Below are 13,117 nucleotides of genomic sequence, written 5' to 3'. Positions count from 1 at the left end.
TGAAGTACTGTCAAAGTCTGGTGGTGTCAAAAAAATTAAAAAAGAAAAGCCCAAGACAAATTATTCCCAACATTTTCCAAACTTGATGTGGAATCCTGTACGATTCAAATAAAAAGCTGAAAAATACTGCCACTGCGACGTTTCATTTCATTGATGAGCCATGTTGTTTTTGTGTCAAACCCATGTTGTGGTCAAATGTATAAGTGTAACATCGTCATACTCTAAACAGGTCTGGTGTGTCTTGGCGTCCAAGAACCAATGATCGGATGATGTACGCAGCAATTGTAAGACGTAAAAGTTGATGGGACGTCGCAGACTGCAAGCGACTCCCTGCAAACCTCAAGACCAAGACAGACCTGAGGTTTTTCTTCTTCTTGGCCTTAACAGGCAATGATGGGATGTAACTAACTGCAGTTACTCTGTTACATTTATTTGAGTTTATAAAAAACACAAACTTATATATTACTTTGACTTTGCTGTTCCTTTTGCTTTTATTCGAGTAGCAGCAGCACTTTGACGTAGCGCCACTCTCACTTGAGTACAATTTGCAGTTGATCTACCCGCCTTTAGTTGTTTCACTGAATGAAGAACCAAACATTCACCAGACACAGAGCTACAGTTTATGTTCCTGTGAGATTTCTTGTATTTACACAAGCTTTGTTGTTCTAACGTCATTTTCTGCCTGCAGAGGCGTGCTTCGCCGTTTACTGCTCACGCTCCCAACTGCTCCTGCTGATTACTCATCGTCTTCACCTGTGTTGTGTTGCTCCCTATTTAAACACCTGCTCTGCTAGATGCTGTAATGTTTTTGCCACGGGCTTCAAACCTTCCCTGTGTGCTGCGTATGTCCATTAAGTTGGCAACCCCGGCTGTTTGAGACTTTTTTCTTTTACGTTGTCTTGGCTGTGTGTTGGATTCTGGGTTGCTAAGATTAAACTTAAACATTACATGTACATATAATTTGCAATTTACAGAAATTAAATTACAAAAATTGAAAGGCATTTGAGTTGAACAGATGAAACAAAGCTTCCTGTCCTCACTGTATACAATAGTTACAGAATTAGGTGTCTACCGTCTAAGAACTTTAGAAACCAGGCTTTCCCCCCCAACCTTTTCAAGCCTCGTTGATTCTATTAAGAAAACTGAAAGTATTTAAGCAAATTTCCTGTATCAACATACAATAACAGTCCAAAATAAAACGCCACAGGCTCTAATATTTCACTTTGACAAGCTTTAGCAACATATGGAAGGAAGGCTTCTTCAGCACATCCTATTTGTGTTTATGGTCTGGATTCTGTCGGGGCTTATTCAAACATCAAGATGACATCTCGTGCTCCTTGAAACACTCTTGCACAGTTCAAGCCCAATCAATCGTGGTACTGTCATCGGAAGGAAATGAACCTACATCTGACAAAATACAGCAACCCCAGATCACAACACTGCCCCCACAGGCTGGGAGGAGGTAGGATCACTTCATCCACCTCTCTCTTTACTTTGATGTGGCCATCACTGTGACTCAGGACATAATCTTCTCCCATTGCTCTGGAGATTCACTCTTGCAAATTAAAGCCATTTCACACTCACTAGCCTCGCTGATCATTGATTTACTGAATGTCATTTGGTTGCAGTCCCAGGAGTTCCCATGATGCATTTGAAAATGCTTTTACTTTCACTATTCAACACAGCTGCGCACATGCAGTTGTTTCAGATCTGATTTCGCCAAATGCTTAAATGAGTTCCGATCATGATTGCCATGAAGATGTCTTTTTCTTTTCTTTTTTCTGGCTACATTTCCTCATGTCGATGAAGCTTTCCTTCTATGGTTCCACTGTTTAACATGGGTTGGACAGTTCCAATCCTAATTTTAGCAGTTTCAGCAATCTTTTTAGGCAGTTTCTTTACTCGATGCATGCCAGTGACTTGAATTTTTGGTTGTGGAAGAGTTGTTTTATCTTCTAAGGTTGTTAAAGGTATAAGAAGAAACTCTCTGCATCAGTTAGGTGAAGTAATTTGTTGCTAGCTGAACCATAATCATCCATGCAGCAATTATCCATCTGGAGCATCTCACCCAGTTTTTTTTGTTGTTAAATTGATACATTTCTTTGGAAAGGTTGTGTATTTATTTACGAGGCCTTATCAGTTTCCTATGCCAAAAAAATATCATTGGGATTCATTTTCACTAAACAGGCAAGCCTTCCCCACTTCTCTTTATCTCTGGGATATTAACTACCATCCATTGTTCTTAGCTATCAAGATATCAGCTTTAATTTGCACTGTTGTAAGTAGCTGCGTGTTTGGAGGGTAAGAAAAAAGAAATCTCCCTCTCTACATCTGTGTCTGTATATCAATGGCTTTCCCTCTCAGTGGGACTCGCCACCCACAAAGGTTAATGAGCTTAAACACAGCTCAGAGTTAGCTCATTAAACAGACCACAGAGACTGCAGTCGGGGAGAAGTGAGGGAGGACTGCTGAGCAGCCGAGTAAAGGTGGGCCGGTGACGTCAGCGCTGTTGGAGTCAGTCACCTGCGGCACAGCTAAGTGGCATTCTGTTTGTTTGCCCCGGAGCCTAAAACAAGACATAATGTGTGAAGGAATCATTAATGAGTAGGCACACCAGGAACGGGAGAGAAACGGAGAGTGACTCAGAAGACGTGGTTGCCAGCCTACATTTATCCTCCAACGCTCCTGCAAACCCAGTCATTTAAACAGAAGTGGATCCAGCGAAGTGGGGGAGGAAGAAGGTCTGACTTTGTCTCCGGTGTAAACACCTACAGAAGGAAGTACAAAGATGAGAGAGTGAAATAATCAAAGGACGGTTGTCTGATTTTTTTTATGCATCCCTCAAAAGAAAAAAAGGAACCATACCTTTTGAACTTTTAAACATTTTGTTTTCAAATTGGACTCAGAATTCAATTTATTGCAACATGATTTAATATGACAGGCCAGTAGACAGTAGTGGATAATTGTGAGGTGAAAGGAAAAGAGCAGATTGCTTTCTGTTATTGTTTCAAGTAAAAACCTGAATAGTGCGGCGTGTGTTCAAATCAAAATCTGATTAATGTGGCGTGCGTTTGTCATCAGTTCCTTTTATTCTAACTGTGAATGAAACCAAGCATATTAATTTAAAAGTAATCTAGCTGGTAAATACAGAACTATTCTGTTTCCTGTTTACCACAAGCAGTAAGGGAAACAGTGAACATGTCAGGTTTTCGGGTAACTCAACTTTTCAGCCAAGATTCAAAACCCAGTACTGAAAATCACCCTAAAAACAAACTGTACAAAATCGATTAATAAAAAAGGAAAAAAAAGCCACATTTTAAATAATCTAAATAAAGAAAAAAATATTCAAAGATAAAATTGAATATTAACCAATGCATTAAACATTGATCAGGTTAAATTAAGTCATTACCCCTAAGTGTCATTCTTTATCAATAACACTGATTATTGCTACAGTATTAATGAGTTCATCATCACATATATCTGTAGCTACATCCAAACATATTGTTTTTATAAATGTTTTGGGCTGTATAATGTTTGATAATGAGACAGAGATAAAATACCTCTAAGTTTAATGCTAATAGAGAGGGTGTGTTCTAAAAGCCCAAAAATAAGGCAGCGTTTCCCTCAGTGTCCTTTAAGCCTTTACTTGTGCCTCCACCACACTTAGCTTTGCTTATTTAAGTATATTTTTTGTTTTTGTTAGCATTTTTTTAAAAACCTTTATAGTTGGTGTTTAGGTATTAATCTTCCAATCTTCCAACAACACATGACTATCAAGGGATATTTTCAAGTTTCCTGTCACCATTAAATCTTTTTAAATTCAAAAAACACAGCGGGCCGCTGGATGAATGACTGCCGAGCGCGCCCCAGCCACCGTGCTTAGCAATTTCTCTGAGGGAAACCTGGTAAAATCACGATTTGTTTGACATGAATCCCACCCTAAATGCCTAAGAGTAGTATAACAAACCAAGTTCAAATGCTCAGAGGTGCCACAATGCCCTAGTATAAAAACAGAAATAAGACTATACATATATTTTAATCGAATATGTATTTTTTTCAAAACACCTATATATATATATATATATATGTTTGTGTATTTGCGTACAGAAAGGACAACTTTATTAACATACTGAAGTCCTCTAAATGATATTCAAGCTGAGACAGCTGTCAGCTCATTACCAAGTACTCAGAGCACACAGTGTAATTTGAACCTGTGCTCATTTCAGACTTGTTGTGCACATTTCCTGATTAAAGTTCCCATAATGCTGCTGGATAAATTGACATAATGCAGTACTTTAATAATCTTCAGTAGTAGTTGGTAGCACGAGTTGCTTTTGATGGATGAAAGCTTTTCTACTAACTTATTGAATTGAAATACTTTGTCCTTGCAATAGTCGAATCTACACTACACACAAGAGTAAACGCTCATTTAACTGAAGCAGCAATGCCATCATATTTTCAAGGTAATCTAATAAAATACTGTAAAGACTCTTGGTTTAAAATATGTGTATATATATTAATTGCAGTTCTCCACTGTACCTTTCTGTGTGTGATGTTATTCATTCTGTAGCCGCAACAAAAATAATAACCAGAGACTTTTTTTTGAACGATTGACATATGAGCAGCAGTTATAGACGCCTTTCTGCTTTGTAAGATTGTTTGACTACTTCATTATCACAAAAAAAGACAAGATCATTAGAATTAGTCCTTTCAACATGACGCCAAGCTGTAAATGAGGCATTATTTCTGTCTGATACTTTGTCAAGATGAAATTAATTAACAAGATTATTGCTGCTCTCATTTAAATCCTAATTTGATAACATCATTCAAACTGACAAGGCTGAAAGGTTTAGTCTTTCATGCTGAGAAAACACAAGGGCTCAGTTTTAAATGGGAAAATGTGTAACCAGAGGATTTTTGAGTGGGTCCTATAACTAACACACACACAGGCTCTACGTGTGGTTTCATTTGAACAAATATACTTCCACATTTCGACGAGTTCATCAAAACAAGAATGGCTTTTATGGTGTTAATCCCACACTATTACACCCCTGAGGCTGACATGCAGAAACCATTCGTCCTCATGAATGCAACCCGTCTAAGCTGCTCTTTTTCCAAAGTAGGACAATGATGCATCGCACAATTTCAAGGATTCAAGTTTGAATTCTTGGTGGATTTTCATCTAATCTACACGGATTCTAAGGTTTGTTACCCCAGACTGTTTTTTTTTGGGGATGGATCATCTTGAATAAAAGAACAAAAACAAGAGTTAAAGTCATCAGTCCAAATAAGTGATAACAATGAACTGGAACAACAGGGAAACAGTTTATCGTTTCAACGCTGGACCCCTGCTGTGCGTCCTTAAGGGACAAACAGGAACCGAACAACAGAACGCTATTCCTTTTTCGGCCCTAAAGACGGCGTTTCCTCCCCATGAAGTCATTTCCTGAACCTAACGTGTGTGTGTGTTAGATGTAGGAGAGGAAAAACACAGAATCGTATATCCATAACAGGTCCACAAAAAGTCAAATACATTCTCTCCCCCAATGACACATGTATACATTTTGATTTCTGTTGGCAAGTTGCAGAAGAAACAACCATTTTATTTTATTTTTTTTTGTAACAAACAACACATGTTTTGGGCTAACTCTAGCTGTTTCACTTTTCTTGGCAGAGTCAGTTCAAAATCAATTTTTTTGTTTTGTTGTTTTTTTTGGCATGACTTGTAATAAAAGTTAATTAATTGCCAATCACACTGAACTGCCTTGCAGATTTAGAGAAGGCATTTTGACCACGTCCTTCTGTCAACCTTATGACCCGGTACCAAAGCGTACCAGGCCCTCAGATACAGGCTGCTCGGTCCCTGTACAGTGACAGAACCTGGTCCCCATTGCTGGCAGTAAGTCAGGCTTGTTTCTGGAGAGAGTGGGACTCAATATCTCAGTCTCTGGTCTTTCTGATCCTTTGACAACTGGTTTGAAGTAGGAGTGTTCCTGAGTTGCTATTACGTAGTTTGACCTACATCCCCTCATCTACGGGTGAAAGGTTGGTTGGAACTACAACACAGTTGAGTGTGACAACATTACAATGATCCCAAACACATAAAACACAGCTAAACATGAAGCTTCCTGAATGACCTATCCAAAGCTTCAACCTAAACCTGTCAGATATTCTGAAAAAATTATACCAGACTCGCCTGAATGGCTGCAAAATATTTGTGGTTTAATTGCAGCTTACAGTTTATTCATATATTAGAATTTATTAACAGGTATGTAAATGTTTGACCCGTCATGTATTCCTATGTGTTGTTTTGCACTCAAAAAAAAAAAAAAAAATCAATTTTTTCCACAAAATTCTTTATTTTATAGCCTTTTTAAACGTAAAACCAAAAAGAACAGCCCAAAATCAATTTTGACATTCAAACCGATGTAAGCGCATTTCTGACCGGCACTGAATGTATTTTTACACAAAGAGCAGAAATCCTTCAACTGGATGAAGAGAGTGCAGCGGGTGATTGATGTCAGAGGCAGCAAGCTGCAGTCTGTCAGGGGTCAGAAGGTCGCGCTGTGTGCTGAGTTAGACTGATAACCTGCGATGTTAAAGCGGCTTAGGTAGTCAGGCTGACACAATGCTCAACAGTAAACACTAGCGGCATGTGTCAAGCACTTTCCACTTGTCTGAGCGTGCATTCAGGTGAATAAAACTCTTTTGTGGTTTCTTGTAAAGCCTCACTTCAAAAACGATGAATTCAAACAGAACAACACGAGGCTATAGGAACCCCTCATTATCTCCGACAATCACAAACGTCAAGTCCCAGCCATGTGGTTCACGCCGTGTTTCGCTCTTATGAAGACAAACATAATTGAACCATAAAATATTCAGCACATTCTGTTCCACTGATGAACAAAGACAGCCTTTTTTTAAAAAAAAGAAAAAGAAATGATTGTTTGGATTTTATGTGTTGTCCTAAATTCGGTTCTCGTTCTCTGTCCGGAGGGAAGTGTCTGCAACTAAAAATGATGCACGTGTATAGTGCTCAAAAAAATCATGATTCACTCTGAACAAATTCCAGAGCAGATGAAAAACAAAGTCACTGACATCAGTCTGGAAAGGATTGCAAAGCCATTATTAAGACCATTTGACTCCAGTGAACCACAGTAAGTTGATCAGTGTTATCCGCAGAAGCTGATTGATGACTCACCCAGACATAACTAACTAAATAAATTCTGATGAGATAGAGCGCAAATGCTTATGAAATATTCTGTGTACTGACAGGACAAAAGTGATTTTTTAAAATATTTTTCGTAAGATCTGCCAAGCATTACGTCTGGTACTAAAGAAACTCAGCATTTCAAAAACATATAATCAGTTTTGCATGGTGCTATTGTGTGATGGTTTGAGGTCTGAATGAATTGACATAATTAATGAAATCATGCTTTCTTTTCTCTAGCAAAAAATAAAAACAACGAAAAGCACAGTTTGTGATCACTTTGTTTGTCAATCACACGTGTTGTGCTTACATCACTGGACGGTTAAAACAAAGAAGCTTGGTCTTGATTTTAGTCTGCAATAATATCCAATGGAAATTCTCTGGCTTAAGTAGACTGTTCATGCTTAAAATCACTTTAACATGGCTACAACAAAACAACTCCAAAAAAAAAAAAAATTGGTTCAAACATCCTCCATTGTGATTAAATGATTCGTTTAAGGGGCGGTTGCTTTTCCCATAGATCCATATATTGGAAGCTTTTACCCACCCAAATAGAACGATTTTTGAATCAGTTCCTCCAGGCATTTGCTAATTGCTGCTGGCTAGTCTGAAGGAACTGAGAGGCAGAGTCTCAGGAGGGAGGTGCTCTGTGGGGCGGAAGTGCAGCAGCTTGAAAACTGCAGCTCTGAGGAGGAGCTACATCCTCGAAGGCGGGGCTAAGTCCACCCAGGCGTTTTATACAGCTGAATGGTTGCTACGGGAGATGAAAAGGATTTCTCAAACATGCAGTAAAGAATCAAGGCAACACTCCAGGTGTGTTTTTGATGAGGGAATGACATTACAACATGATGCAAAGCTCAAAAAGACTCGATTTGACATAATACCGCCCTTTTTAAGTGACACCACGAAACAAAACAAACCTGCAAGTGTGCAAACAGGCTTTCTATTCCTTCGCATTCCAGGTATGCTTTGGTGGAACATAACCTGGGAGGAAGCGGTTAAAATCCACGCTGCAGCTTTTTACAAAATCAAGGGTTTTGATGGAGCTGAAATAGCTTTGTCAGATTCACCGGCCGCTGTCATAAACAACAAATTCTCTCTGGGTCACATTGTGAGCGCAGTAAGACAAAGAGCAGCTCGTAAAGAAGAGAGCAGCAGAAAGGGAGAAAACCACAGGGATGCTTTGACTAGAACAAAGCTCTGAGCTATCCACAGCTGTAACACAAACATGAGCACTTATTCTGGGTTCAGCTACTAGGTGGTCCGAGGAGGGCCGTATTTCAAGTCTCCTCTGACAGACTTACAGCTCACAGACTGAAGCTGGCTGTTGACTTTGCAAAATAGAGACCTGTTTACAACCATTGACATAAGGAGCATGGAGTCAAGGAATCGCTCCCTGGAAAGCTTTACTTTACTCCGACTATTTTTCTCGAGCAGAATGAGTTCTGTCATCCATAAATCCACTAGAAGGCGACTGGCATGTGTGTATTGATCCATATGAATGCATGTGTGTGCTGGTGTTTACAGTGACTACGCGAAGAATGGGTTTAATGTACATGGTAATGTATTCATTGTTCTGCTTTATGACCATACATAACGCAGTAAAGCTCTTCGGGGGCTTTGGCTAATTAAGAACTGCTGAACACACATTTACACACGAAGGGGCTATCATGTTCCGTAAACTGCCAGGAGAGTCCCACCAGTATTTGTGTACAGACCAAAAAAGAAGCTGGAAGCTTTGGTTGCCATTTGTTACGGCGCGGCGCGTTTAAAGCTAGAGGCAGAGGGAAGTTCAAAGTTTTCAGTCTGGATGAAAGAGGGTAGCATGAAAGCACAGAGAGACCCTCATCTATAATAGAAACACTGGAGGGATGTGGGGAGGGGGGTTATGGAGGTGCAACCAAGGCTCCACAGACAGCAACTCCTTTAACTTGTACTTTGTTTTCTCACCGGTTTTCCTCCCTGTTGGTTAATCCTGACCAGCATCTCATCAGCAGCGCCTGTGCTCAGAGGGATTCTCTACCGCTTTCGGTAATTCACAGGAAATGGCAGAGTGAGCGTAAGCCGTATGTTCCCGCCGTCCCCGGTTGTGATCTAGCAACGGTGCTGATTTTACATGGAGCTATAGGACAGCTAACAACACAAAGCCCAGAGACGATGCATTTAGCTGGAATTCAGGTTGGATCGCAGGATCCTTTTTTTTTTTTTTTTTTCTACTGCATTCTCTGTTGTTTTAGGAGCACAATACAGCCCATAATAATCATCTAGCCATACTACTTAAATAACAATATACATTTTATTATAATGTCAGGAGCACACAGCTCTAATGACTCAAGAACACTTTATGCATCTTTAGCAGTATTTTACATACCAAGGGGCTGCTTAGCAAGTCTTGCTTAAAGTTTCAACCGAATTTAAGTCTAGACTTTGACTAGGCCACTCTAAAGCCTTTATTTATTTATTTATTTGTTTGGAACCGTCCAATTTGAGGGGGGAAATGGACACCATGTGTGACACAAAGAACCGCCTCCCTGCTGATGGTCAGATCCTCTTTCAGCATATTGTGAAGAAAAAAAAAAATGTAATAAATTAAAAAGCCCAATTCACGATTCTGGTCCTGAAGCAGCAGAGCCCAGACCATCCACAGAGGATTACACCACCACCAGTTCCAACTTTGGTATGATTTTCTGAAAGGCCATGTTAGTTTTACGTCATTTGCTGCGCCCCTCCCCCCGTTAGTAAATAAAATCCTAATTTTGGAGACTGCTTTTTGGATTTAGTTTGGTTATTTTGTGCTATTATTTAAATTTGCTTGAGGATCTGACATATTTAGGTGTGGCCAAAAGCAAATGAAAGAAGATGTCTGCAGGGGGGCAGATACTTTATCCGCCACCTCAAATAGGAACGTTTTGTGTCAAACGAAGTTGATAATTTCACGTGTTTTTTTTTTTTTTTGGGCAAATTGACTGAACTGTATCAAGCAAAAAGAAGTAAGAATGACTCGGGTCCAGAGAGTGAACAACATGTGGGTGAAGAGCTGTTGCTACAATTTCCAAGTTCACATATGTCTTCCAAATTGCAGCCTATGAAGACATCTACCGCGATAACATACTTGTAATTAATATTGACTGACAAGTAAGCTCTGCTCTCAAATGTGCAATTCAACATAAAGATTTAATGTCAGAATCGCATCACCCGGCATTGTGTTTCTTCTGGGGAAAACTGGCCGTCTCCTGCTGACAAAACCCAATAAACCAACAGGGTTCGACTCGCGTTGTTTCCCGCAGAGCGCTCAGATACAGTTGTCTGTTCTTTGTGTAATTAAACTCTGTTCGCAGGGAAGGAAACGCATAACAATGACACATCAATAGCAACTAAATGGAAACACAACTACATCATTAAAGAACACTTTGGATAATAAATTACTGGTCCCATGACTCCACTTTCAGTACGCCATGACAAAGCAACAGCTGTTATTAATTAAAACGGAGCGCAAATTTTTAACTTAACTGAAAATGAATTTGGAGGGGAGGAAGCAAAGGTACTTAGAGGAGGGCTTCCTCCAACTAATGATGCACAAGTAGGAAAAACTGTACAGTTTTCTGTCAAATCCCTCTTCTTTATATAATGACAATTGGGATGGAGACAAAAAAAAAACCAAACACAAAACAATTTCATCTGCTATGGGCTTAGTTCCTCAAGAAGAGAAAATAAAGATAGGACACAAAGACATGGAGAAACAGAAAAGTAAATTAGATCACAGAGTGGATACTTGAACATTGAGCTGAATGTAATACCCAAAGACAGATATGCAAGATATAACCATTTCCAGGTCATGGAAACCTAAAAAATGCAATCTTGTAGTCCTGCAGCCCAGTGTTCCATTTTTAGTATTTTTTAACGTCGGAATACAAAAAAAAAAAAAAAACTAAACTTTTTTTATATATATATTTTATCCAATTCACAAACAAATTACAAAGGAAACCAGTAAGTTTTTTTGTTATTTCATTTGTCAACTGAAAATAAAAGGAATGCACACAGTCAAGGACGCTCAGACGATCTAAGACGGGAAGGTGTGGGTGCACAGAGGGTTGGATGTACGAGGCGGATGGATGGTTGGTTTTACTGTATGATTTAGTAGATGGACAGATTAAGCAGCCAGCGGCTGGATGGAAAAGTGGAGAGATGAATGAAAGAACTGCGCGGTGAATGGCTGAATTGGACAACCAACAGACGAACTGGTCGATGGATGAAATGACGGACAGCTGAATTAGACGTACAGAGGGTTGTGTAAACTGTTCCGCGTTGTCCAAGTGACTTCTTATTTTTGCTGAAATTTTGCCAGAAGGTTATTAGTTGCCGTGAAAACGACGATGGGGAGGAAACGTCACAGTGAGGCTGCGAGGCCCTCCGGTCCTGTCAGACAGCGGCAGACGTGGCGAGAAGCTTTCCGGAGAGTCATTGTGGGCATCACAGCTGCGACTCTGCACCATGTGTGACTTCTGGTGTGTGTATATTCACAGTGAGGATGAGTACGCTGAATTTATATATATACTTAAAGATGTCTTCTGGATTACAAATACATTAGAAATGATTTAAAAAAAAACGAAAAGCTCTGTGTGTTTTAGGAATGTACCTGAACACTGGTTTGAACCGAACTGGAGGCCATCCAGATGTTTTTCAAACAAACCGGAGCTGGAAGAGACACAAGAGTACAGCAAGTTCCTCTGAACTGATGAACAGATATAAAACATCTTAGGTGTAACGCAGAGACAAACGGACCGAGTCCGAAATTCTACACCCTCTAACAGAAGAGGAAGAAAAAAACAGAAAGATAGAAACATTAGGAGTGCTACTAGTTAACAGGCAGCTGCATGAAAAAGAAACAAGTCAATACAACTGTAACAAAAAAATAAACAATCCACGAATGTAGTGATGTCATGATTTGAATTTTTCTTTGTTTATTTTGAGTTTTGTGTTGTACCCTTGATAGTTTCCCAGGTGTGTCTCATTACCAGGTGTGTCTCGTTCCATGATTACCCTCAGTGTATTTAACCCCACCTGTGTTCTTTGTTCCTCGTCGGGTCCTTGTCTAGCTGTCGTCTCAGTTAGCGTCTCGTCCCTTTCGTTTGTGTGTCCAGTTCGTTGTCTAGTCCCGCGTGTAACCGGTTGCTACCGGCGTCGAGCCCTGGCTTCCGCTCGGCCGTGCTGCCCGGCGTTTTGGACTCTGTTATTTTCTGGATTATCACCATTAAACCATCATCTTCTCATTTCTACCTGGGTCTCAAGCGTCTGCCTCATCCACCATTTCTTGACAAGTAATTAGCTTGCATTTTCTGGACCGAAGGCTAATTTGCTGAAATTCAATTAAAACGGCGTGTTAAAAGTTTTGCACTAATTGTAAAGCACGTTCTACTAACCTGAGTGAAGGTCTGAGAGGAATGTGTCCTGACGTTGATTGCTTTAGTTCATTGTGGTTTCATTTCCTGAGCTGTTTTAATTACCACTGATTAGCTGCACCCATGTATCATTTGATACTCATGAGCATTTGATTGTTGGCAGTGGGAGATTGTAGAACACCTTCCATAACTGAGCTCCATATATATATATATATATATATATATATTTATATATATATATATATATATATATATATATATATATATATATATATATATATATATATATATATATATTTTATGTCTCTTAAACTCTGGGTCAAAGGGTCAAACTGGATTTCAGTCTGCTGGATGTTTTTTTTTTATTATTATTTCATTTATGACACCAACATATTAACGTACCTGCTTTCCTGTGTTCTAAAAAAAAAAGACACCTTTCTATAATTATAACTCACTGAAAAGTAAACATTTAGAGGTAAAAGATTAAATTAGGCTTTACAGTAATTAA

The 13,117-nt window shown here is 39.4% G+C and overlaps 1 long non-coding RNA gene across 1 annotated transcript; it reads right to left on the bottom strand.

Moving 5' to 3' along the window:
- Positions 1-1,871: 1,871 nt before the first annotated feature.
- Positions 1,872-12,541, bottom strand: LOC122828033. The gene is made up of 4 exons (XR_006370152.1): positions 12,272-12,541; positions 11,847-11,905; positions 2,668-2,768; positions 1,872-2,566 (listed from the first exon to the last, which is right to left on the bottom strand). It is a non-coding gene; the product is annotated as an uncharacterized LOC122828033 (long non-coding RNA).
- Between the last annotated feature and the right edge of the window lie 576 nt (positions 12,542-13,117).

Source organism: Gambusia affinis, linkage group LG03 (assembly GCF_019740435.1).
Source record: "Gambusia affinis linkage group LG03, SWU_Gaff_1.0, whole genome shotgun sequence".
NCBI classification, from domain to species: domain Eukaryota; kingdom Metazoa; phylum Chordata; class Actinopteri; order Cyprinodontiformes; family Poeciliidae; genus Gambusia; species Gambusia affinis.
Note: the sequence above shows the minus strand (reverse complement) of the source record. Positions and strands in the feature narration are given on the sequence as shown.